Source organism: Lissotriton vulgaris, chromosome 6 (assembly GCF_964263255.1).
Source record: "Lissotriton vulgaris chromosome 6, aLisVul1.2, whole genome shotgun sequence".
In the NCBI taxonomy this organism is placed as follows: domain Eukaryota; kingdom Metazoa; phylum Chordata; class Amphibia; order Caudata; family Salamandridae; genus Lissotriton; species Lissotriton vulgaris.
Genome location: NC_141694.1, coordinates 1,496,563,887 through 1,496,591,773, shown reverse-complemented (window position 1 = coordinate 1,496,591,773; position 27,887 = coordinate 1,496,563,887). Strand labels below are relative to the sequence as shown.

General features: G+C 47.4%; 1 protein-coding gene across 5 annotated transcripts in view; it reads left to right on the top strand.

The window, feature by feature from the left end:
- Nucleotides 1-27,887, top strand: part of MTIF2 (mitochondrial translational initiation factor 2) — a 370,558-nt gene that overhangs the window by 7,341 nt on the left and 335,330 nt on the right. For 2 of the 5 annotated variants that reach the window (XM_086927657.1, XM_086927659.1), the window contains exon 2: nt 9,793-9,909. The exons of the other annotated variants lie outside the window; for them this stretch is intronic. The gene's annotated coding sequence lies outside the window, so the exon portion shown is untranslated. The remainder of the gene's footprint in view (nt 1-9,792; nt 9,910-27,887) is intronic. 5 annotated transcript variants of the gene reach the window in all.

Here is a 27,887-nt window from a genome sequence, read left to right as displayed (position 1 = left end):
TACTGATATTATTCTTGTAATCCCGTCCATAACTTTTTTCACAAGTCGATAATAAAGGCTTTTATTGTGCATAACTCTTAGCTAAAGAAATGTAAGCACAGTCGTTTAAATCAAGTTGTTCAATAAATTCATCCAACTCACACTGTGCAGTTTACACCTTAAACGATCTTTATTACTGCAAGTAAAGTTAAACAAGCATTGACAAAGCCAATATTTCTCGCCTATGTGAGAGCTATTGGTTGGGGCAAGGTGTTTTAAGCATGTTGTACACAATTGTGGTTGCAGTTCATCATGGCTAAAAGTTAGTGGCGTGGAGTAGGGGGTTAAAGTGGAATGGGATAGATTGGGGTAGCTTGGCGTGGGGTAGATTGGAGTGCGGTAGAGGGGGGTAGAGTAGAGTGGGGTAGAGTAGATTGGGGTAAAGTAGATTGGGGTAAAGTAGATTGGGGTAGAGTGGATTGGCGTCAAAGTGTTTTTTCAGCGAGTAGCACGCTACTCCAGACCCCTTAAAGGATTAGTTGTGAATTAGTATAGTGAAATATGAAATTAATTTGAGTGGTGGACATGTTAGTCTGTTATTTGGATTGAAAAGGATAGTGGAGAGATAGACAGGAAGTATTGGGATATATTGGGGTAGATTGGAGTGAGGTAGAATTGAATGGTGTGGGGTAGATTTGGGTAGAGAAGTTTCGGTTGAGTTAGATTGGATTGAGATGGAGTGAGTTAGATTGGACTGAAGTGGGTTAGGTTTGAGTGACGTGTGGCTGATTAGAGTGGGGTAGATTAGGTGGGTTAGACTGGATAGATTTGAGTGGGTTAGATTGGGTGTATTAGAGTGGGGTGGATTGGATTGGAGTGGGGTAGATCGGAGCAGGGTAATTGGAGTGGAGTAATTTGATGTGGGGTAGATTGGAGGGAAGTGGTGTGGATTGGAGTGGGGTAGATTACAGTGGGGTGGAGTGGCACAGATTGGGGCAGATTGGAGTGGGTTACATTGGGGCACTGTAGATTGGGGTGGAGTGGCGTAAATTGAAATGGAGTGGAGTAATTTGAACTGGGGTGATTTGAGTGGAGTGGGGTAGATTAGAGGGGTGTGTGGGTTGGATTGGGCTACTTTGGAGTGGGGTGGGTGAGGGTATATTAGTGGGATGGATTGGAGTGGGCTAGATTGGGGTGGAGTGCAGTACATTTGTGTGAGTGGGGTAGATTGGGTGGGGGTGTTTGGGTTAGATTCATTGGAGTGGGGTCGATTGGAGTGGGGCATATTGTGGGGTGTGATAGATTGTATTGGAGGTGAGTAGTTTTGATCGGAGTGTGGCAGATTGAAGAGGGGTAGATTCGCTGTGGAGAGTAGATTGGGTGGAGCAAGATAGTTTGGGTGGGGTGGATTAGATTGGAGTGGAGTAAATTGGGGTAGATTTTAGCAAAGTAGAGTGTGGTATATTGAGTACCTTGGAGTGGACGGGGTAGATTGGAGTGCGTTAAGTGGAGTGGAGGGGCATAGTGTGGAGTGACATTTTGTGTCGTGGAGTGAGTAGCATAGATTGGAGTAGAGTTGAGAGGTGTGTCGTAGAGTATCTTAGAGTGTAGTGTCACTGAATGGAGTGGCGTGGCATAGAGTGGAAGGGCATAGAGTGGAGTAGTGTAGTGTGGAGTGTGCATGGTGTGGTAAAGCACTGCCATTAACACATTTTCAATTGAATTGACCATTACATTTGCACGGAAGTACGGTTTTACTGCACACAAACTATAGTGTTTTCTAATGTCATCACCTATAGTATGGATGTGTTTTAATCCTATTCAAATGTTTGTTCCCACCACACTTCAGAATTACAAAACAAAAGTGCTTTGTTTATACAGATTCTGATATTTTGCAGCATCAGGAGGAAAGCAAAGACGCAGAACTAGATGTTGCAGCAGGGAGAGACCTTTGACGAATGTGTGACTACTAGGCTCCCCTTATCTCACTCCTCCATGAGGTGTGAATATCCCGCAGTTAGGGACCCTGTAATTGAAAAAGAGCAAAACCATTTTGTCTTATCCAGCGATTTGAAACTGGTTTTGTATGTATGTATGTGCACCGAGTGTGTGTGCATAAGCATATAGACAGGGATTTATATAGGGAAAAGCAGGATTCCGGTCTTGAGGAAAGCCCCAGACCCCAGTCAGGTCTGAAACATGTCGACTATGTGGACATGAGCTGCATAATGAAGCCTCATGTGTCCTATTGTTTGTTTTAACCATCCCTTCACCACCTCTTTATAAAAGCATAGTTTCATTTCGAGTAGGTGCACAGGATTTTTATATTGTCTGAATCCCCCTATCCTCTGAACATCACTTCAGCCTACAACAAGGGCCCACCCACTATTAGAGAATTCTCTGGAAAGCGCGAAATGACCTGTGATGAAGCAAAACACCCTGGGGATGTGTGAGACAATTCCATTCTTGTATGTAAATAGCCCAATGAGTCCTATTTACAGTATCTGGGACACAGAAACCATCCTGAACTGAGTAATCTCTCACTAATGAAGATGACTGGCTTTCATAGTTGTTAACAGGCAGGGCTCGAGTCGGGGTACCACGCGGGTGGATGGCGTTCCCCCACTTATTTTACCGGGAGCTCGATAACTGGAGCAAATGGAGCCACACATTCACTCTTTGGCCTCTCTGGGGCGAGATCTCGCCCCAGAGAGGCCAAAGAGTGAATGTGTGGCTCCATTTGGTAAGGGGTGAGAGAGGGGAGGCAATGAGTCTGATGGTGCCAGCCACCTTTCGTGACGTCACTTCCGTTCGTGATGTCACTTCCGTTCGTGATGTCAGCGTCCCCTCACTTCTGTTTTTAGGACTTGTGCCCTGTTAACAGGGGCACGTTTTTTTTTGTGTGTCTTCTAATTCTGATATATTTTGAAACATCAGCACGGTCTTCTTTTTTTTGTGTTTACTAAAAAACAAACATCCTACACGCTCTCCTCTTATATGGCTACTCGGCAAGATTGTCACATTTTTCTCACTTAGAAGTCGGAGAAAGAAAAGAAAACACCAAGCTCCCACAGAAGACAGTTTGACATTTGACCTCTGTCTTTGAATGCACAGCAAATGTGTCAAGATAAGAACAAGATTTAAAGGCCTGTTTACAGAGAGTGAGTTCATGGAGAAATACAGTGAACACGGTTTGGGCAATAGGAGGGATGAACTCAAGCTGGACAGCCTAAAACAAATAAAGCCAGCAGATACAAAGTCAGAAAATGTGAGTTACAAGCCGCAAAGCTAGTGGTCAGCAATGGACGGAATGCATTCCTAGGTCAGCTTTCTGAATGTTCCCAAGATGTTTTTAGCGTAGGCTTCGGTCTAATAATGCATTGAGGAGTGTTTCAAACTGCCAAGGCAACTTTATTTTTGCACTGCTATCCAGATGCTGCCTGCTGAAATCTGTAATGATTGAGTCAGGAGAGATACATTGCACTTTTCAAAGGGACTTGAACTATTGTTACATTCAAGGAGGGATGGGCCTCCATATGTTTCTTCAGAGAGAAATATATGCGTGCAGGCATCTAAAGACTGCCCTTGCGAGTAGTAAGAACAAGCATTGGAAATGCAATAGGTCTCGCAGTAGTAAAGTTTGAGCTATAGGTGTTATTTATTTTTTTGTTTTTTATTTATGTGTTGTTTTTTCTAAATAGCTAAATTAATAGCTTTCTTCTTTACAAAGCCAATAGTTATAATTTTTGTAAATGTGACACCTCTAGCATTTGTAAAGCAACATGTTTTGTATTAACGGGACTTATATGTGACTTATATGTATTGATATAAAAAAAATCAATGGCTTTTAAAAAAAATTAATACGTAAATAAAATGGATTTTATTTTATATTGGCAATAGCTTAAAGTTTATTAAATATATTTAGTGAAGATGCTGTGGTTGCGCTGAGTGAGGGTGAGTGAGGGGTTGAGGGTGAGTGAGGGTGAGGGGTTGAGGGTGAGTGAGTGAGGGTGAGGGGTTGAGGGTGAGTGAGGGTGGGTGAGGGGTTGAGGGTGGGTGAGGGTGGGTGAGGGTGAGTGAGGGTGAGTGAGGGTGAGTGAGGGTGAGTGAGGGTGAGGGTGGGTGAAGGTGAGGGTGGGTGAGGGGTTGAGGGTGAGTGAGGGTGAGGGGTTGAGGGTGAGTGAGGGTGAGGGGTTGAGGGTGAGTGAGGGTGAGGGATTGAGGGTGAGGGATTGAGGGGTTGAGGGTGAGTGAGGGTGAGTGAGGATGAGGTGTTGAGGGTGGGTGAGGGTGAGTGAGGGTGGGTGAGGGTGAGTGAGTGAGGGTGAGTGAGGGTGAGGGTGAGTGAGGGTGAGGGTGAGTGAGGGTGAGGGTGAGTGTGAGTGAGGGTGAGTGAGGGGTTGAGGGTGAGACCTAAAAATGCCAACCATAAGACTATCAGTACATAAAGAAGTTAGTAGCTATTCCTATTTACGTCTGGAAAACGTAATAAGTTGTATGGTAGAATTACTTTATTAACTCTCGGGAGCTTAAAGAACATAGGGGGTTTCCTTTGAAAAGCAATTTCATGGCAGGAGTTACAAATGACGTCTAGTACATCTTTTATGTCTATAACAGGAAGTGACTATATACGGTCACACCCACTACCCGTTAACCCACCTTCTGTGAATTCCGGTACCAGAAGCTCTTGGCGACGGCTGTCCGCCTCTCTTACGTACTGCATGTTCGGAGATGACTTATGTGACGTCACAGCTGTCACAGACGCTGTGCCCGCTATGCCACTGATGCACATCGACCTACAGGCTCCTTGTGGGCCCTTGTATGAGCTTGTAATAAACTTTACCTTGAATCTCTCCGTTTGTCAATCTATCTTCCCACTACACCGAGGTAAAGGAAGAAGGGCTGTAGAGGAAAGAGCACAGTGGTATGAGGAGGTGGGAAAGAGGGCATTGGATGGATGCATATGGCTGCATATGAGCAGCAGATTATAGTGTGCCCCAAAGAAGAGTACGTGTCGTTATTGAGAACTATATTGGCATGTACACACAACACGCATACCCCTGCTGAATGTTATTGTTATGGGGCATACATTTCTTTTAATATTGGCGGAGCGAAAGGAACACCGTCAATACAGTTCTAAAAAAATGTTTTAAAAAAAAACATACCGAACCGCTTCTAATTGGACCTAAAAATCAACACAACAGGGGGCGCGTCTGAAAGCTCAAACTTTAAATGCAGAAAATAAAAACGAAGATAGGCCTACAACCCATGCACGTAAAGCAACGGAGGGAAGTGTATTGTAAGTAAAAAAAAAGGCGGCCATCTTGAAGCTATTTCCTTGATATTTGTAACACTGAACGGAGCACGTACTAATGCCACGATTCAAAACGCAAAAACTGATTTTGAACAGGTAATAAAATATAATTAAGTCGAAATGGAAAATAAAGTATTATGGACGCCTACTTTGATGGTTAATATGCAGCATTCTTGTTTTTCTTCATTTAAAGTTCGAGCTTTCAGACGCGGGAGGGGGCGGAGCGGGGGTGTGGGAGGAGTGCGGGAACGCCTACAACCCATGCACGTAAAGCAACGGAAGGGAAGTGTATTGTAAGTAAAAAAAAGCGGCCATCTTGAAGCTTTTTCCTTGATATTTGTAACACTGAACGGAGCACGTACTAATGCCACGATTCAAAACGCAAAAACTGATTTTGAACAGGTAATAAAATATAATTAAGTCGAAATGGAAAATAAAGTATTATGGACGCCTACTTTGATGGTTAATATGCAGCATTCTTGTTTTTCTTCATTTAAAGTTCGAGCTTTCAGACGCTGGAGGGGGCGGAGCGGGGGTGTGGGAGGAGTGCGGGAACAGACGGCGAGGGGAGGAGAGTAGGGGAGGCACGGCCTAGCGGCCGTGCAATCAAGAAGTGAGGGGGCGGGAGAGTAGGCAAGGCAGGCGGCTGGGGGCATGTGCATGCGCTTTTAAGCTCAATGCGCATGCGCATTGAGCTTAAAAGTCACGGGCACTGCAAGGAATCGCCACGATTCCTTGCAAGTTGGACAAAGAGTGGATAAGCCCCCATAGTCTCGCTTGCTCGATGCGCATTCGCATCGACAGGCGAGACCTAAAAAAGGGAGATGTAGAAAAGGAGGCATGCTTACTCTCTTCAGCTGCCTAGACACTATCAGTAGCCGCCTACGTTGCTGTTCCTGCCCTCAAGAAAACTTTTTGGGGAGACAAAGAACTTCACCTGGGGAGAGCATGACCTGCATACCTCTACCTATCTGTCAAAGTGGCAGAAAAATAGTTAACAGCCTAATTTCATTCTAATGCTGTAAATTACGGACAACTCGGGATTTCACAAACATAATACCATAATACTGAACAGTCTGTGAAAAACATGGACAGAAGGTCACCCTAGATGCTCCAAGTATGTACATTCCTGGCATTTTGAAGAATAGCTGGGGTGATATTTTTCTTCAGATGAGGTTCGAATTTTTGATTGTGAGCTATATTGACTATTTCACACCGTCCAAAAAGGCCACCTGCAGTATAAGTAAGGTTCGCCTATGTACTCCAAGATACCGAGATACATGGCCAGCTCCTCCTAATTTTTTCTCTCTCTCTCACATTCTTGCTCCAAGATGCCATGGTGACCTGGATTTTAAAATGTTTCCTATTCTGACTTGGCGTTTATAGTCACTCATTATTTTCAGTCCATGCCGTCCAGTAGTGTTACTCGAGTCCCCTACTCTGCCCTGTAAACCTGCCTCTGCTTTGAAAAGGGATATGTTAGCTGACTGTATTACTGTAGATGTGTGTGCTTCAAGTCAGTATGTTGTGAGCTACTTGTGAACGGTTTTGCGCCAGTCACAAGACTCCTTTCCAATGATGTGGGAGATGATGGAGTTAATTCACTGGTTGTAGCGAAAAGCCTGATTTCATTTTCTATCTCGGAAATATTGTGCATCTTTTCTCAGGCTATGAGTTTGGTATTTTGGATGAGGACTTTGGTGTGGAAAGCTAGTGGACAATGGCTTCCGTGGGATGATTTGCTGAGTACTTGCTCTCTCCTCTTCCTGTAAGTTTAATAATCCTGGAAAAGAAAGCGAGTGTAAAAGGATTCTCTTTGGTGGTTTAACACTTGAACCAAGATTAATTTTAATGACATAACATCATCTTCTTCCCCCTAGCTGGTTTGTAGTTGTGTGTTGTTTTATTCCTTCAAGGTATGTGTATGGTGGATGGGTTAGTTTGGCAAGACACATTATCATCTCTTAACACAATTTTTGTTGTTGTAATTAATAACTGGTAGGGCAGTGTTACTGTGATGCTTGAAGGTGGGGGTGGGTACAGAAGTAAAAGGAAACCAATCCATGCTTTTCGAATTTTAAGTTGATGACAAATTGGAACTCTAGACCTGAGGAAGGCATGACTGGAGACTCATAGGAAAGTTTAACTTGAAACTTTGATTGGCAGTACTTAAAACTGAGAAACCAATTATTTCTCCCGAGGCCAGTAATAGAAATGACCTTTCAGCCACAGACGTGTCTAGTTAATGGACTGAAATAGATGTAGGGCCCACAACACTACCAGGGCATTCTCTGAGTGGCGACATTAGCCTTTAACAAGGGTTTTCACTATTTATAAAAATAGAGTGATGGTCTTTCTGACCCTCCAGTGTATTCTGAGACTTGATGTTTGTCATAGAACAATACTTTGTGTTTGTTTTTAAAATAAAGTCTCTGGTATAAGCAATCTTCTTATGTAAGTTTCGTAATCCAATCCAAGTCTTTATTTACCCTTACACACATAAGATCATACAATTATATCAGATTTCATTAGTTAAAAACATTGTGCAATAAAACATGAATTAAACAGTTAAAACATTAGAAGAATAATCCCAATCACTATTTCATCCACATGTACGTTATCTCATTGACACCAGGTTAAAACAATTAATATGAAAGACTGTCCCATTTGCAGATTATAGGTCCGCTTGTCTCCTTTTTTTCGTACATGCCCATAAGAATGATGCAAGTGAAAAGCGTACAAAAGGATTTGGAAGTGATTTAAAAAAATACAGTGCTACACAACAAGATCTAAAATGATGGGCTTAACAAAAGATAAAATTCTGTCTTTCCTGGCGATAAAAAAACACAGAAAAATAAGACATACAGATCATTTTGAGGTGAATGGTTATCACACGGGCACATGGAGAGTTCAGAATGTTTAAATTTCTTCCTTGGATAACCTATCATCAGCGTGATCAGCTTGAGGTGAAATCTTATTAAAATAAATTTGTGGTGTGGTAAAGTGACCTCAGCCAAGTAGAAATAGCCGTCCTCATGCACATATGGAATTCATTCATACATGAGAGCTGACCATGTTTGGTAATTTCTTTCCCTTCTCTGATATCGAGCCCGCGACATAAATGTGTCAATCAGTCTACATCTCTATATAGTCATACAGGTGGGTGGATCTTTAAAAAGATGGTTCATACTGATAGCCGTCAGTTCCCTCTCTACACACTTTAACCATCTGATCCTGCCATAATTTCCTGAGTTTAAGATGTTATTTATAATATTCTGAGTAAACGGGACAGAGTCCCTTTTCCAGATGGAAAGCCAAAGCAGAAGAGGGGCCAGTTTAATGGCATACATAATATAGGGTAGGGCCAATTCTGTGTGAAAAACATAGTTGGAGTAAGACTGAGGGAGCGAGGTAAAAGATTAAAAATATATATTTTCTATAGACTGAAGGGAGTTACTAGGTGCCAACCACCATACACCTGCCCTATATAAGGCTGCAGCCTTAGTTTTGGCCTGGTAAACATTTTCCATGGGAATTAGGGGTTTTACTCCCAACCTTTTTGAAAATTGTTTTAACGCCATTACGTTCCTCTCCATCCCCATTGCTCTTCCCTCCACCAGTCTAGTCCATGATTGATTTTCATAAAAACGTATACTTAGATGGGGAAACGACTTCACTACTTCAATTTTCCTGGATTCCATAAAGAAGGTTGGTATTTTCTCGCGTTTCCCTGCCCCAGCAACAATTATAAATGATTTGGACTGATTGACCTGTAGATCCAATGAACACATAAAAGCCGAGTAGGCCAATATCAGGCACTGAACCCCCCCCAATCCGGTTCGGGCCATTAAGACGGCACCTTCTGCTTATGCTAAAATTGGTAATCGTTGGTGATTTGTGAATACGGGGACGTCGAAGGCTGCACCCTAAAGATGTTTACCTATACCGTTTGTGTAGATAGAGAAAAGAAACAGTGCGAGGACGCAGCCCTGTCTTGAACCCTCTAAGGATCTTAAGTGGTCGAGTGCACTCTCCGCTTCTCCCATAATGGATGGACAAGGAGGCGTCGGAATTTGTTGCCGAATAAAATCAAGTATCGCCTTATCAATTCCCATCTCCTCCATTATACACCATCTTGGAACTCTGGACCTGAGGAAGGCATGATTGGAGAATCATAGGAAAGTTTAACTTGAAACTTTGATTGGCAGTACTTAAAACTGAGAAACCAATTATTTCTCCTGAGGCCAGTAATAGAAATGACCTTTCAGCTACAGATGTGTTTAGTTAATCGACTGAAATAGATGTAGGGCTAACGACACTACCAGGACATTCTCTGAGTGGCGTCATTAGCCTTTAACAAGGTTTTTTCACTATTTATAAAAATATTCTGTACTGTATTCTGAGACTTGCAGTTTTTTCACATCACAATACTTTGTGTTTGTTTTCAAATAAAGTTTCTGATATAAGCAATCTTCTTATGTAAGTTTCGTAATCCTTAGTGACATCCAAAGAAGCCCCACTGTAACTTGAGAGTGAAATAACCACCTCGTCAGATGTATGTTGCTTTTCCAAGGCCGGGTGGTCTGCACCAGACTTCTTGCAGCATCTTGACAAAGGTAAATTTCAGCTCCTCTGATGGTCAGTATTAACTGTGAAACATATGCCAGGAGATTGTTCATTTGTATGAGCCTCGATTACCGTTGAAAAAACAAAAATGTGAATTAGAATACTGTGTACCTGAATCAAGTACCTACTTCTGAGTGCTGTCATAGGAACGTGCAACTGCTCGAATGTTTAAAAAAAAAAAAAAAATTATCTTTATTTGATGGATTTTATGGATGAAAATAAACACAGGTACATAAGTCAGAAGACCCCTGGAGCTCCCCCCCCCCCCCCAGAGTCCAACCAACATATGCACAAACCCAACCTCCGGCTCCAGCAGGTGCACTCGATATCCCATCAGCAAGTTTCCGGGACAGGAATGAGATACCTGCCTCCGGTCATATAGTGCCAATGGTGCTGTAGCAAACAAGAAACTTGTTGCCTCCCGACACGCCCCCACCCAAACAACCCTCCCAACTACCCCACCCAAACCCAACCCCCCATCCCAACCCCAAAACCTGGGACTGGTGTGTCATACGCCATATGGGAACATTACCGTACACCTCCTGAGACTCTTCCGCGGGCGCCGGGGGTTCTGTGAGCCTGAGCAGCCGCAGATATTTGTGGCAAGTCAGTTAATTAAATTCCTGCACCAGTAGCGAGATGAGTGGTCGCCACACCCCGTGGAAAGGCGCTGTTGAGGCCGTGAGGGTGGCTTGCAAGCGCTCCATACCTGTAATATACCACAACTTGTGCAGCCATCCTGTGTTCGAGGGGCGGGTTTTAGAGCCCCAGAGGGATAAGATGTTGTGTACAGCTGCCCCTAAGGCTGTCCCCATCTGCCTCCCCCGTAGAGATTTAAGTGGAAAAGTAAGTGCATTAGGCAACCCTAGGAGGGTATAGGCGGGGAAGCAGTGGATCTCCGTTTCAAAGCAGTTGTCAACCTCGGTAAGAACTTACTCCCAAAACCCCTGCACCTCCCTACACTCCCAAAGTATGTGTGTCAGGGTGCCTAGTTCCCCACAACCCCTCCAACAGTCGGGACTACGGTAAGGGCTGAATTGGTGCAATCGGACCGGCGTCAAATGCCAATAAGTGGCCACCTTGACCACCACCTCCCTACTCCCAATATTCCGTGCTGTGTGATGAGCCCTGTAGTAAATCTGTTTCCATTCCTTTAGAGAAAGACTACGGCCTAGTTCTGCTTCCCAGCGGCGATGTCCCGCTGACTTGTCTTGCGGCGCAGGGGGAAGCAGCATGGGGTATAGTTCGGTTATCGTTTTTCTGTCGGAATGTTTGTGGAGGAGCCATTTCTCAAAGGTTGTAAGTTTACGGCTAACCTGGGGCAGTACATCTGAATGGAGCAGCCAATGACGGAGCTGAAAATATTGAAACTGTTTGGGGTCTTTGATATCGTACCGGTCAGGTAGATCTGAAAGGGAAATGAAGCCCTGAAGATCAAACAAATGGCCTGCCGAACGGCAGGTCGATACACGCCACTGGGGAAAGGTTCGCGCGTCTGTGCTTGGAGGAAAATCTGGATTATCGAAAAGAGGAGTAAGAGGCGAGGGAAAGGATGTGAGGTTCCGTCGTACCGCGACCGAGTCCCACACCTGCAACACTGAGTGGGTGATCGGAGATCTCATGTACGAGGGGCGGTCAGTTGGTTTCAAAAAAGGGACCTTCCATAGAGGGAGGAGGGCCATTGCCCTATCTTGAAATAGCCACCTCTTTTCGGATTCAGGTCTACTCCATTCTACCAAATAGCGAAGCTTGGCAGCCTTATAGTATGTCATAAGATGAGGAATTTCCAGGCCTCCCTCCTCCGGAGGACGAAAGGCGATATCACGACAGAGCCTTGGACGCTTCCCGGCCCAGATAAAACGGTGGATCTTGAATTGCAGCGTGTGGCTATAGTGTAAAGGGGGTGTGACCGGTGTTGTCTGAAAGACATATAGAATTTTGGGCAAGATGAACATTTTCACTGCAGCCACCCTACCCAACAGCGATAGGGGATGCGTTTTCCAGCGCCGCAAGGCGGCAGTCTCCTGGAGAGTGAGGTTAGTGTAATTACGGGTAAGAGTGGAGCTGGTGGACGATGTGAGGGTGACCCCCAGGTAAGGGATTTCGTTCTGGGTCTGCAAACCCCCCAACTCCCGAAAGGCGTCCGCCGAGGCGCCCTCATGGAGGCCTAAGGGCAGGAGCATAGACTTTCCCACATTGACCTTGAATCCCGAGACCGTTCAAAATTCTTCCAGCTCTCCTAGGAAGGCTGGTACCAACCGCCGGGAAAGAGGAAAGCGTCGCCAAAATGTTGTCCGCATATCAGCTGACTGTATGTTGTTCCCTTGAAGTGCTATGCAATGAGTTTGGCCACCCCCCCTCTTGTCCCGCATGGAGGAATAAAACTGCTGGGGAAAAGCCTGTGACCTCATTCTATGCCAGTCTTTAGGCAATAGATGCGTCTCCTGCAATAAACAAATGGAGGCCCCCGAATTCTCAAGATAGCTCAGGACCGCATGGGATTATTCAGCCCCTTCACATTAAGCGTTAAGACTTGTGTCATGGGAAGGGACCTGAAAAAAGTGCTGTCCTACAATGTCTCCTGGCCAGGAGTAGTGCAAGCTACTTATGTGCAGGCCCCCATCACGCCTGAGCTCCTTGGCTCTGAGACCACGCTAACCACCTACCCCAAAGACGACGCACTGGTTCCACCCTCCCAACTACCCTCCCCCTCCCTACAACCCCCTTCCCCTCCTCCCTCCACCCTAACCCAACCGCGAGAACCCCCACTCCCCCTACCCCCCTCCCTAACCCCAACAATGCTGTCCCAACCTATCACCAATGTCCACGTGGAGTCCGGACGACCCCGCCCCCCCCCCCCCCCCCCCCCCAGCCAGCTAAGTCATCATGCTGCACACACCCCAGCTGCTTCCACAAGTTCAGTCCGTGTTGGAGGTGTCACGCTTCACCGCCTCCAGGCCGCTTCTCTTTCTTGGGACGACGCCTGAGAGTCAGGCTTCAGGACAGATTTAGGAGAGCGACGGCGGTGCACAGTCTGCCAACCTTCCCTTGATGGTTCTCGGGCCGGGGGCGGGGACGGTTCGCCGTTCTGAATCTCGATGCCCAGCAGATCACAAGTTTCTTGAAGGGATCGCACCTGTTGCAGCTTGCCGTTCCACTTAAAGATGATGTGAAAGGAGTGTCCCCATGAGTAAGACACCCCTTTGTCCCTCAGATAGGATGTCACATCTTTAAAGGCCTTTCTTTTCTGCAATGTGATGGAGGCAAGATCCTGGTACAGGGCAACTGGGTGGTCGAGGTAGTGAAGAGGCTGTTTCTTCCTGGTCTCCCGCAAAATGCGTTCCTTCAACACGAAATCCGGCAGAAAAGCCAAAATATCTGGGGGTGGGGCCGGCGCTCGTCTTCCCAGGCCCACCCGATGCGCCCGATCAATGCGGATATCAAAGTCAGCATCCTCGCCCATAATGTCTCTTAAGAGGCCTTGTAGGTAGCCCACCATATCTGATCCTTCTTCCTTTAACGGGACCCCTCTGACGTGAATGTTATTGCGAATGTTATTGCGTCGGGACCTGTTTTTCAGGCCTTCGGCGTGCGCTTGAAGGTCCAGGTGTTGGTCCTTGAGGCGAATAATTTCTTGTTGCAGGAATTCGATGTCCTCGCAGTTAGAGTGCGCACTCTCCTCTACAGCAGCGACCCGCCCTCCCAGTCCTTCAACCTCTCGGCGGATTTCTCTGACTTCGCCCGCCACATCTTGCTTTAAAGACCAAAAGTCATCCCGGAGGGTATTGAACAGAGCCTCCAAGAACTCCCTAGTAATGGGGTTCACCGTGGACGTTAAGTCCTGTTGTGGTCGTGCAGTGGCTTTAGACGCTCCACCAGCATCTCCCACGGTGGGTGATTTGACAAGCATGTCTCTGAGGGTTCTCTCTCCCTTCTTCCTGGCAGTGGCCATGACGCAATCGAGTTCCAGTGAGCCGAGATGATGTCTGATGGCACTGTCGCTGGGCCGCCCCGCTAGGTTTCCCCCTTCTGGCGCCTCTGGCTGTACCGGGGACTTTCCACTCTGGCCACCGCTCCACAGCTGGCCCCCCGGACTCTCAAGTTGATTTCAACAAGCCTCGCGTGAGAGTGAACCGGTGTGGCCCCTAAATATCACCTTGGGGGCGGAGAACCCCCTTCCCCCTCCCCCCCCCCCTCCCTCCCCCCCCAAAGGACCAAAGCCAATGCCCCCGACGTCTTAGTCAACTTCTGGGCCACACCAAGGCCTCCAACACGCTTCTCACCTCTGCTACAGAAAGGGCTCCCCAGGGGCTACATTGCTCCACCCCTACACTCCTCGGGGGTCAAGCGTCCGCCCTGTTAGGCCTCCAGTCCTCCAGGGCAGTCGTCATGTCCAACCAAGCGGGGCTGACCAGGGGTCCCGGTCCCCAGCAGCGCTATCGTCGAGCCCCAACTGGCATCAGTGCTGCCCCCACGTTGCCTGCAGTCTATTGTCCTCCCTTGACCTCGCCATGGGGGGTCGCTCCTCGCCCGCAGCCCCCCCAGGAGTCCTGTAGCTGCCCCCTCTCGCCTGTGCTCCAGCCGCCTCCTTTCCAGTGGCACTCGACCACCACAACGCCTGGGTGCCCCGGTGATGCCACCAGCCGCCCCCTCCAGGTCGCAGCGGTTCTGGCGTAATGGCGCCTCCCGCGAAATGGCGCCCTGACCAGCTCGCCTCCAGACCTTGCGCTATCTGGGGGACTCCCACTCCCCGTCAGTCACACACTCTCGTTGGGTGCCAGTGGGGGCCGCGGGCCACGACCCCCCACCCCACGGCCACTCTCGGATATCAGGCTGTGTAGCCCCTGTGCGTAGGCCGCCAAGCCCCGGCCTTGAGTTTCACGACCGCCGGTTGTCTGCTGGCCTAGACCGCAGCGTCGCCTGCTGCGTGCCGCCTCTCTCCGCTCCTCACCCAGGGGGTGCTCCTCACCTCCAGTCTGTGCCGAGGACGCGACCGCTGGCGATGATGGCCGTTAGCTTCAGTGTGTCGTTGTTGAGAAGGCCTGGACGCCGGGGGCTCGAGTTTCGTTGAGCCGCTGGGGAACCCACAGCTGCCGCAGGACACTTCCAACGTCCCCCGCCACCTCCTCCGCTGCCCCCGATCAGAGCCCACTGCACCACTATTACATGGGCCCGCCAGTCACAGCAAGCATCTCCAGAACGGAGGTCCGTCACTGCAGGGTGTCCTCTTCCCAGCGCCTGGGTCACGCTGCGGCCATGATGCTGGAGCCGATCACCGCTCGCCTCTGGATGTATGGTGCCTTCGTGCTCCAAGCGATTCTTAGGCGAGCACTTTACTTCGGTCGTGCTCCCAGCCCCAAACCTTGCCACGCTGGGGTGATATGACGAATTTAAGGCCGGAATTGGGACCAGGAGCGGGGAGCCTCGAGGAATTGCTACCGCTCAGGTCGCCATCTTTACCACACCCCTGCTTCAGTGTTTTAAAAAATATATCATGAAGTTGAATAGTGTTCCTGGCTGGGCGATAGTGAGGATTTAAGGTTAGGACCTCAGAATTGTCTTATAATACATTGAAATGGACCCTTGAAGTCAACTGTGTAACTGGGTAAAAGGCGGCAATATATGTAAGCATCACAGAAGACATAGAACATCTATTTCTGTCTAAGAAAAATTCCTGCCTTAAGTGGGATTATAATGATTAAGATCTTATTGGTAGTGTTAAATACCTTCTTACAATTTCTGTGAAACATATCCTGTCAGTTATGCATTTTACCCTATGATGATGATGATCACATCTCGTAGGAGCATGTTTTTCTTTCCAGTAACATTTCTGAAAAAGGTGCGTTTATTTGGTAAACAGAACCAAGAAAAAGCTTTTCTCAAATGTTTCTATTGTATCTCGCGAGGTGTCAAATTAAGGTTATGTTTTTGTTGTTGTTCACAGACGTATTGTCACTTTTGAAAAGAGTTTAAAAAACATAGCCTTGAAGGCTATACGCTGCAAAAACGAGATCATATTTTATGTTCAAGAAAAGATCATTCCAATAATAGATCAAATGGGATTATTGGCAGACCCTTGAACTGATGACATTTAGCCATTCATACAAACATAGAGATAATTATGTAAAGTGCTTATTGATTGGTTTCCAGTTCCTGTACTTGGATTGGCGAACCCTTCCAATGTGTTTCTGAATCTCAAATTAGTTGACTTGTCCATCAGTTTGGTCTCATGCTGTGTAAGATTTACACAGAACCTTTGCATATGTGCTTTGTCCAATTTTGTTGGGCACTCCTAGTCCAGCTAAAATAAACTGTGATTTGTAATTGGATTCCTTTGATTTGGGAGACTCCAGGATTCAAGGGTGTGAGAAGCTGGCTTGGTATATGGTGTAAACTAATGTAAGTGGGCGCCTTGCACCAATCCATACAACCCTTATGGTGATTTTAGTGGTTTTAGACAACCTTAGAAAGCTCTCTTATTGGTAGCTGTGGAGAGCAGCCTCCAGGCTTAATCCAGAAGGACTGTAAAGCAGCTTGTTTTACCAGAACATAATCTTATAGGTACAGTTTAAGTGAAAAAGAACCACACAGTATATTATAAAAATATGTATTCATACTCACTAACACATTGTTATCTCCTAGCCGGAGATATACACAGTGCACACAGTACTTTTCAATAGAAACAGGTAAGTAGCACACAATACTCGGTGATCACCAGGGGGAAACCAAACCATATACTAAAATAGTGGTATGCAAACCACGACTTAAGTCAAGACTATATCCAGACGTATAAGTGCTGTGGACCCAAGGAACCACCCAGGGTAAGTAACCAGGAGCTCCACAGAGGCCGTGTTCAGACTGGGAACACAACGCAGGATCAATGCAAGTCAATGGGTAAGTCGCAGTTGTAATTTTAAAGAAGAAGGACCCTTCCCAGTGGACCATGAAGAAACCTTGTGGAAGACAGAAGGTTGAAGACCACCCCACCTGTGGATAGCCTAGGAACCAGAATACCTGCACCAGGGAAGCTGGGGGCATAGGTGTGAAGTGGCGTTGGAAACCGCCTTTGAACTCAATGGAGGATTTCAGAAAGATGCAGCTGCTCTAGAAGGTGAAAGTGCCCGGTGCTGGAGAAGGTGAAAGTGTCCGGTGGAACCCAAAGGTGGATTCAAGATGTGAAGAACCTGCAAGCGGAGGGGAGGGAGTCTAGGCCACTGCAGCTGTGTGGACCAGGCGACATTGTGGAAGACCAGGAGCCGTACATGAGCTGTCCCACCTCGGATGTTGAGAGTTGAGGGGTCTGGGTCAGACGGGAGCACCAAAATGCCTTGGCAACTGCAACCATTGTGGAAGTTGAAGAAGGTGTAATGTCTGGACTAGCAAGGTCCAGGAGACTCACCACAAGCAGGAGAGTCAGGGTAGGCGCCAAGAAATCAGGGGAGCCCAAAGAATTCAAAGATGACCCTCAAGGGGACCCACAGGTCGGAGGCACTGGAGTTGTGAGAGGACCTTGAACAGCTCACCAAAGATGCAGACCCATGGTGCAAGTGATGCGGTGAGGACGAATACCTTGGTCACTGGAGATGCTTGAGGTAGGGGCTAATTGGAGCCCAAAGATCTTGGTAGAAGGAATCCAACAAGCCTTTGCCACTACAAGTCGACGCAGTTTGGTTCCTGCAGCTCCGACGAGGAATACTGGCCTCAAACGTGGTGAGAGGACGGGCAGTCCTCGAGGGATGTGAAGAACCACCATTTGTGTTGCTGTTTTGGAGTTCGTGAGAGCCAAGGATCAGCAAACCTGTCAGCTTAGTTGCGGTACCTGCAGATGCAGGGATGTGACTCCGTCACTTCAAGGGAGATTCCTTTAGGTGTCTTGTCTGCACACAGGCCTTAGAAGGTTCCTGTATGGTGCACAGGCATAGACGTTGCAGCAGACAAGGAAGGCGAGTATATCAGGAGCAGCAATAGTCTTCCCGGATGCAGCCTTGATGCCCAGAGTGCCCAGGCAGTAGAAGAAGTGGTGTTTGAAATTAATCTTGTCCCATGACGAATCTAGGGACCCACCCACAGGTAAGCCCTTAAATTCCCTAAGGAAAGGATATATATATATATATATCCTACTGGCGGTCGCCAGTAGGTAGCTATAGTTAGGATTTTTTTCAATGCAAAATATCAAAATTCTATTGTGAATAACTTTGGCGCCGGTTGACGAATCTGCCTGAAAATTTCCTCAAATTTGCCTCGCGGAGCTCCGGTCCTTCCCTGAAAGTTTCGGGGGGATTCGTCAAGCGGGGGCCGAGATAAAAGGGGGGTCCCAAAACGTGTTTTCCCCATGTTAATTTCCATAGGGCGGTCGACCTCACTTTTAGCCCGAACGGCTGAATGAATTTCTACCAAACTTGGCAAAATTGTAGGGACTGGTAGCCCGATGTACCTTTGCGATGTCTCAAGATATGTGCTCCAGTGGTTTTTACGAAAATTAACTGTGAAAAAATATATATTGGGCTACATTGGGCTATATATATGTTAGAGCCCAAATGTAGCCCAATGTAGCCCAATGTAGCCCAAAGATGGCCACCAGAGACAAAAAAAACAAATGTAGCCCAAATATCAGCCAGATGTGGCCCAACTATAGCCCAATGACAGAATGTCCCAGAGTGTTCTAAAGAACAACTAGAGCGCTAACAGTCTTACTTATGACAAAAGTATGGCACACCTGAAGTCATCTTGATTGGAATAAAGTGTTAACACTTAAAACATTTAATTTGCAAAGGAACAAAATGAGGGGGTTCATTTTGCCATAGAAATTATGATTAGTGCTGAAGAAAGAAAAATTAGGGCACATTTTGAGTGACTTCTCAAATCATTTTATATTTCATTAAAAAAATTCTGATATGCAGTCTCCCAAGATGGCCACCAGAGACAAAAGAGCCCAAATGTAGCCCAAATATCAGCCAGATGTAATTCGGGATGAATCGTCAAACGGGGGCCGAGAAAAAGGGGGGTCCCAAAACGCTTTTTCCCCATGTTATTTTTCATAGGAAACTTTAGACAAAGCTACAGCCCGAACTGCTGAAAGGAATTACATCAAATTTGGCAAAAAGGTAGGTCTTGGTTCAGAAAGATCCCTTTTTAAGGTCTCGCCTAGCGTTGTAGCGCACGCATGCGCTGCTCGCAAGGCAAGATTTATTGCTAACAAGGACTTTCAGAAGAGTGCTTTAAGCTCCGCCCCTCATTTCCATTGGCTGGCATTACCCTTTTTGCTAAACGGTGGCCTGCCATTGGATATGGGGTAGTTTGGTTGCCGCCCTTTCTCTGTTTGGTCCGGCCCATCCAGACTGGCTCGTGTGCTTTGCGTCTGTGGCAAAGCACTTTCTTATCTTTATGGGGCCATGTGTTTCTCATGGCCCCATAAAGACAAGAGATCGATGCTTGTTAACAGTGCTGTAGGCTGACTGTTTTAGTGTTTTTTATACCACATACTTGCTGTTATTGTCTGGCAACGGCTTTGTTGTGCTTCCACGCGCGCTTGTTCTTTGTGTGCTGGCCCTCCAATACCTCACCAAAGCACTATGTGAGTTCATTGTCCGACTGATTGGATTATGGAGCTTCTGAGTAGCCTCTTCCATGGATGACACACCCACCCCACAGGTACTAGGGTCAAAAACACTTGTACAGTTACTCGATTGCCTTCTCACATAGTTCCGCCTTTCCCCGTACGTATCGGTTCGACTCTAGGCGTGTCTGAAATCTATGGCCCGCCCCTACCGCACCGGATTTGGGATCACGCAATACAGCCATAACATGTGAGTAGCAAACAAGATCGGCTTTCTGGAGATGTTTACCTAGATGAGTGAATCAGACGAGCACAGTAAATGCATCAGTTGGCATTGTAAATAGTGGGTTGCTTCTTAATGTTTTCACCGAGGGGCTGTGCAGTGAACAGAACGAATACTGGGGGTACATTCGTGTTGAGGTTGAAGGCTTTGTAGTCTGTGTTTGTCGGGGATATGAAGATTTTTTTAAATCAGGGCTGAGAGCGAGTAGCCTTAATTTTGGAGAGACTTCTGTTCATGTTCCAGCTCAGCACCTGGGAGATGCCTCACAGATCAGACTGGTTGGTGGAGGCAGGTCTGTTGGTATTGGAAGCAGGAAATTTTAGTTCTAATATATTCGTTCTCACTGAATTTTTGCAGCACCCTGTGACCCTGAGCAATCACTTTATCTTTGTCTCTCTCAAACGAATCTGCCAATCTAGAGATCAGAGAACAAGGCACTATCCGGCATAAAGCACTATACTGTCTGGACAGTCGCAATGTACGTTTAATTGTTTCCGTATACCAGTGCTGGTGTTGACAGCAATCTGAAGTGTCTGTGATGGCTGCCAGGCTCTGGATATATATATATTTAAATATGCCTGGTTCAGCGGGGTCTTTGCCCGGAGGGGTCCTCTACACTCAGTCAATGCACAGAGGTGGGTGTGCCTAAATGCTGGTAGGATGGGGGTGGACTCAGTTACTGGTAGGAGAACGCATTGAAGCTTAGAAATGACTTTATTCCCTGGAAACAGTATCCCTTGACACTGCCCGCACTGCACGAGAAGAGAGTTCCAGACTCTTAGAAATGTCTCTTGGCCCAGCCGTGTTTCCTAGAGATGCCACTTCATGAGGAGGAGAGGCCAAGAGGCCTTGATACTCGGGCGGGAAGGAACAAACTGCATCAAATAATCCCCATTCATCTTAAGTAGTGGTGCTTTATTGGAATTGAAATGCAGCGCGCGCAGAATCCTGCGGCGTTAGGAAAGTTGAGATTCCAGAGCCACGCAGTAGTTTTCCCCGTGTTTAGCATGCAGGGAGCGTCTCATGATGCAGTCCGAGTAGCTTCCCATGACTCTTACATACATCAGACGCGTATCAAAGCGCATAGATGGCAAAGCCGGCAGGCGCTGCAGCTGCCTGCACAGCTCGTACAGTAGAAACCTTGCAGGCTCCCCTCCAAGGTTACCTGCAAGCTGCAGCTTGGATCGTGTTCTCTCCAAGCTTTTTCCCTTAATTTTCATGAAAGCTTTTGTCATGTAGTCGAACAATTCAAAGAGTTTGGTGCAGTGAAGGAGAATTGCTGTGATTTGCTGGTGCCGGATAGGTAAGTACGTTTAGAGTCTGCAGCATAGCGACCTGTAAACTGCCTTTAGCTGTACATCTCTTGACGGGGAGGTATCTGCCCGAAAATATCGACCGTATTTTCTTAATAAATTATCTTCAGTTTACGTTCAGTGCCTTCATGTGTATTACACAGAAACCCGATAACCCTATCCTTCACACCCTGATGTGCTGCCTCAAAGCCTTGAACATTCTGCAATATTTTGGATCCTCTCTCCACCTTGGTTCTGTGCTAGTCTAATAAAATATAGATGTAATGTCCTAGCAGGTCACAGTTCAGCACCATGCAAGTCTGGACTGCTCACTGATCTCATTTCTGTGAATGGGCAGATATCCCACCCTATCCAGATAGGTTATGGCAAAAAACAGGGATGCCCAAGGTCCCCGCTACTTACCACTACAGCGATTAAGGCATTGGTGGCACAAATGTGTAAACATCATGAGAACAGGGGAATCGGGTTTACCTCTAGGGGGTTGGGGGTTGGTGGTCTCCATGTGTGCAGATGATCTCACACTCTATGTCCACAAACCAATAGAAAATCTTGCCCCCATGACGGGTGAGGTGGTCAGGGTTGGTGTCTACTCTGGGGTACATATCAATTGGTCAGAATCTATAATATTCCCAGTCACCAGAGTATAGACCCCGTCCACTCTGAAATAAGGCTCAGTCAAGATATAGACTAACTCGGGAGGCAAACTATGGCCGCGTCATGTCATGGCTGGAAGACAGGATAGCTATCTGGACTAAACTCTGTCCCTCACTGGCCGTATTGCGATTGCAAAGATGATTGTCCTCCCTAAGTTTTTATATTTGTTTACTAACATTCCGCTGCCACTCACAGCTAAATTTCTCGGTCAACTAAAGTCTAATATGATTACATTAATATGGGCAAGCAAACCGCCTAAGATCTCCTGGGAGCTGCTCACTTTCCCACTCGCTCAAGGAGGTATTTGCATGTCTGATTTAGCACTATATGCTTTCTGCACTGAGGCCCAATTCCTATTCTTCTGCTTACACCCCACCCCATTTCAGCCACACGTGGCTGTGGAGTTCGTCCGTGCCACCCCCAATGCACTTTCAGTGGCGCTATACCGACCCTATAAAAGAAGTAAACATTGTCGAATGTGTTCGCTGGGCCTGAGTGCTTATAGAAAAGAGCTAGATTGTCACATATTTACACCCCCTTTATCCCCTTTGCTTGCAACTCTCAGATGCCACCACTTTTGGATTAGGGGGCTATATGGTGCGCACATAATTGCAATATCAGGGTGTTTTCCAACCTTTATCCACAGGAAGAGTTCCTTCCTCCCTTTCAGCCAACTGCCACACCACCTCCAACGTTCTTGGACAGTCTCTTATACTACCTTTCCGGCTTCGCCACCACCCCTCCATGCGTAAGAACAAATCCTTATCACTTAAACTTCTTGGAAATTAGTCACACCCCTATATATCACTATGCAAAATCTTTTTCCCATTATAGTGCCACGAACATGGGAAAACTGGGAATGAGATACTGATATACCTATGTCATGTCATCCAGCGTAGGCTATAGGTGGGTAGTATGACACATAGGGCTTTTCTACCCTTTCTCTATCATTGTGTGACTGGGGAGAGACTGATGCCAGAAAACCCGCTCATCAGGTGTAGAAAACAAAACTATTGGGATGCATGGAAGACGGGAAAACCTAACATGGCATGGGTTTTTGCCACGTATATAAGCCCTTCCCTTCGTTGATGTCAGGGCTTGACAATCTACTTTTTGTATGTTTGCTGCCGTTACCTTGTAAATCTTTTAGCTCCTGTTATTTCTGATCCTGATAGGATTCTGGATTGAGTCCTTGTGCTCTATTGTGGAGGGCGGCTCTTCCGTCCGTTTCTCGTAGATGCCTGTTCACCAGCGATGTGCCGGCTCTCTTCGCCGTTCCCCAAGTGGTCCTGGAGTCAGAAGTAATTTTCTTAGCGTAGGCAGGGGTACGAAGCATCGTGTCTCCCGTAACATTAACTCACCTCGCTGTGACTTTACAACAGTGAGCGAGTTCTGGATTTCAGATTCCACTGCCTATATTAGTTGGCTTATTGGGTTATGTTAAAAACTCCCCTAAGTCACATCGCCGCCTTATTGCCCTGATGATGATGTTGGCAAAGAGAAGAGTGGCCATGCATCGGGCAGGGAACTCGTCCCACACATACAACTTGGTTACACAACATTACATTTTGGCAACAACAATTGTCCATATACTAGAAACTGATGCCCCCTCGTTCCCGACTTAAGGAAATCTAGGAACCATTCAACTCTTTCCTCCAACATAGAGATTCGGGTACGCTCGACCAGAGCCAAGCATCACCACAAACCACATAGGTGTGAATTCAACCCATTCTATGTGGTGACTCACTCGATATAATTTCTATTAACAACCTTCCGCTCTCCCTTTCCTAGATTATGAGTTCTGAAATTTAATCTATCTTGTATCTTTCTTTTTATGACTGAGACTTAATTTGGTAAAGGCTGTGATATGTACTATATATACAACTTTTATTAATACATCCTGGAGTGTCCTCTGTGATGATGTCTCATACAATGTTCCTTATGCTTTTCCCTTCTCCCACAACTCCCCTGATCTGTCGACTATGCTGCTTGTTCGTTGTACAAGATCTATTGCAAAATGCTAACAAAAGCAAATTTGAAAAAAGTAATATATATTACATAAGAGCGAGAAAGAAATAGGAAGTTGTACATAGGCAAAAACATAGCATCCACTAACCTTCATTCTATATACATCTTCTCCTATTATTTTAGTATAAACATTATCCTTAAGTCCACTAAGTAAATTTTCTATAAGCACTGGTACATCCTGTTTAAATTCATTTCTTTTAGAAGTAAGCTAAACATCAACATTATTAACACAATCTGAAGCATATCCCACAGGAGTAGGTAAAGACAACAACAGTCACGCTAAAACTACTAATAATATTACTACAACATTGACCCTTCATCTACAAACTCAGGGCCGACGCACTTGCGGCACCTCTGTTGAACATGTTCCTTGAGGCCCGCGAGGTGGGAGAACTCCCCCCCGACCAGCGGCTGGCCACCATTGTGGTGATACATAAGGAGGGGAAGCCTCGCGATCTTTGTCGATCCTACCGACCCATCTCCCTCTTAAACGCCGAACCCAAGATTCTGGCCAAACTATTGGCTAATCGGTTGGTGGGAGTGATCTCGGACCTGGTGCACCCGGACCAGTCCGGCTTCATCCCGCATCGGAATACGGCGCTCAATCTGAGACGGCTTCACGCAGTAATGGCGCGTGTCCATCTGCTCCGTGAACCCACTGTCCTCGCCTCCCTCGACGCCACTATGGCATTTGACTCGTTGGAGTGGAACTACCTGTGGGCAGTTCTGGCCAAGTTGGGGTTTGGACCCGCTTTCATCGGCTGGGTCCGGCTGCTGTACTCCGCACCACTGGCCAATGTGACGGTCAATGGTCGGTTGTCTGCCTCCTTCGCGCTACACAGGGGCACTAGGCAAGGTTGCCCGCTTTCACCGCTCCTATTTGCCCTAGCACTTGAGCCACTGGCGGCCTGGATCAGAACGCACCCCGATATCTCTGGGATACCGTGGTCCCCGGGTTTCGAGGACCGGATATCGCTCTATGCGGACGACATCCTTCTGTATCTCTCCTCTCCATGCCACTCGCTCATAATGGCCTTTGAACTCTTGGGAACCTTCGGGACCCACTCGGGCCTGGTAATCAATTGGTCTAAATCCTCGTTGTATGTACTGTCCGGAGACACGCCGCGCCTCCCCCGTGGGTGCTCAATTCAGGTGGCCCAGCAGGGCTTTCGGTATTTGGGCATCTACGTGTCGCGAGACTCCCGAGCCCGGTACTCGCACAACCTCCTCCCGCCGTTGGAGCGATTGCGCCGGGACGTCGAAGGCTGGAAGAAGTTGCCGATCTCCCTGATGGGTAGAGCCGCACTTTTTAAGATGATGGCGTTACCTCGCTTCTTGTATGCCCTGCAGAATACACAGGATCCCGTACCGGCAAAATACTTTACGGATATCGAATCACTGCAGCGGGCGTTGCTGTGGGATGGTAGGCCGAGAATCTCGTTGGCTAAGTTGACTATACCAAGTTATGATGGGGGCATTGCCCTGCCTGACGTGAGGCGCTACTATTGGGCGTCCCAGCTGGCGGCAATTAATCATGGCCTCTACGGCCCGGCGGTCAACCCGGGCTACGCTATGGATCGGTGGCTAGTGGGAGATGGGAATTACTACAGAGCGTTGTACTCCGGATCTCTGGATCGGAAACTGACAGGTCCCACTATGACGATGGTGCGTATATGGCGCACAATTACTAAAACTCTGGGCTGGCATAATAAGGTTACTATGGCCACTCCGCTGTTTGATTCGGATATACTGGGGAAGCTGTGGCATACTAAGGGCTTCGGCAGGTGGGACACCATTGGGATTTCCAAGGTTGGGGACATGGTAGCCAGAGGACGGGTCAAGTCGTTTGAGGTGCTGCAGTCTGAATACCAACTGGCGGCGACGGAATACTTCCGACACGCCCAGCTTAGTCATGCCCTCTCTCCCTATGTAGCGGAAGGGGAGTCTATCCCTGAATCATCCCCCCTGGAAGATCGGGTGCTGGACGGCCATATGCCGGACAGCGCTATCTCTCTAACGTATAAAAAACTCATTAATGTAAGAGTGGATTTGCTGGTGCGACTGAGAGAGCTGTGGGTGCATGACGGTATAGAGGTGGATGACGAAGAGTGGCAGTCGGCGATCTCCTCCCCTAGGGAGGTGGCCATATCGGCACGGCTCCGCCTGGTGCAGCTGAAGATACTGCACAGAGTGTATGTCACCGGCCCCAGACTTCTACGTATGGGGCTTTCTATGGATGGCGTGTGCCGGCGGGGGTGTGGTATGCTTGGGACCTTCCTGCACATCATATGGGAGTGTCCGGATGTGGCCCGCTATTGGAAGCGTGTGCATGAGGTTATGGAAGAAGTGACTGGTGTGGCCCTGCCGGCAGAGGCCCGGAGATGCCTCCTCAACATCTGGGGCCCGACCGATTACAATGTTGCACAGACCCGTTGGATCACCCTGGGCAATATGGTGGCTAAGAGAGACATCGCCCAGAAATGGGGTGCGCCTGCTCCTCCCTCGCTCAGCCTATGGGAAACTAATATGGACTGGTGCATGCTGCGTGAAAAGACGGTGTATGTAGCCAGGGGTAAACCTAAAATGTGGAGATCTGTTTGGGGTGCCTGGAACTCTTATAGAGGTGATATTTGCGACCCCCCTGTTGACCTTGATCCCGAGATCCAGCTTTCCCCGTAGTGCCCCCTACCTGTGGTTCCAGATTGTCTATCCTGCGGTACTACTTCCCACATGCCTCATTGTTGCCATTATCAGTGTGTTACCTTGGGTGTGCAGCCCCCGACCTCCTACCGCCACGCAAGTCCGCTGTATCTGTATTGTCCTCAGCCTACCCTCTCTTCCCTTCTTTTTCTCCCGTGCTTATTGCACACTTCTTTTTCTTGGCCTTCTGGGCCCCTTTACCTTATGGTTTACTTGTTTCAGAGTTTGATGTTATTTAAAAATTAAACCTGATTGCTCCTGCTTCTGGTATGGTACATGACCTATCCTGTTGCCTTAATGCTGCCTGGCCTCCGGGATGTATGGCTGAATAGCGGTGTACTTTTTCGTAAAAATAAAGGTTTTCCAAAAAAAAAAAAAAAAAAAAAAAAACATTGACCCTTCAACTTTACAGCATTTGCTGTACTTTATTTCCTATTGTGACAAAAACTCTTGTTCTGGTAAAAAATTTGAAAAAAAAACTTTCTTTAAAACAATATTTTCCTTCCATTACTTATTTTATTAAAACAATAATCAAAACAAACATTGAAGGAAGATTGCCGCTTAGCGAAGCGGCTCCCAGAACCGCCACCGCAATTTCCCAAAAATCCGTACAGCGATCAGAGCGCCATCGGCTCCTTTCCCTAATTGAGGCTGTTCTGATACTGCGGTGTGGGTGCTGTTTGTAGGAATCCAGTCCGGAGGCTCTGGGAGAGAGAGCAACGCAGTGCCCTTGGGACCTGGGAGGAGCCGCGGCCTGGATTTCATCCTGCGCGTTGGAGGACCGTGGGGCTGCGGACCATCTTGGACCTGAAGCCGACCTGGCTGAACACGGTCACGAGGAGAGACAGATACAGGGACGCCTGACCGCTCCGCCACAGGAACAAAGAGTGGCCAATTGCCAGTGGGGGCAATCTCCTTGCCCAGTGGGGTCGAGACGTGCGGCCCGGCCGGGATTTCTACATCGAACTGGATCCTATGGACATACGGAGTAAGTGCGGTTCAGGGTAGTGGAAAGTGGAAGCTGCCCCTGGGACTAAGGGAGGCCTGCAGACCCGCGACTTGCTTTACTTCTCCCCCCTTCATACAGGGAGCGTCTTATTCAGTTGTCAGCGGGGGCACCACTTTGCATCATAGAGGTCCGGTGCGGAGTCCGCGCACCGGGCAAATTGATGAGGACCTCCAAACCAACTTAGATCTGGCTGAAATGCAACACACCCTCACTCCGTGTATGAGGTGAGAAGGGATTATCCTGGAACTTGTTGAGGAGGCTCGAAACAACTTCCCAACTTGATCCTCTAGAGACACCTTGAACCTCTCGGGGGAGGGCAATACGGATCACACACCCACCAGAGCTATAAGACCACTATGGAAGGCATCTGAGACCAACAAACGGTAACTGTGCCATATCCCCTGTCTCCAAACTCACTCTTCTAG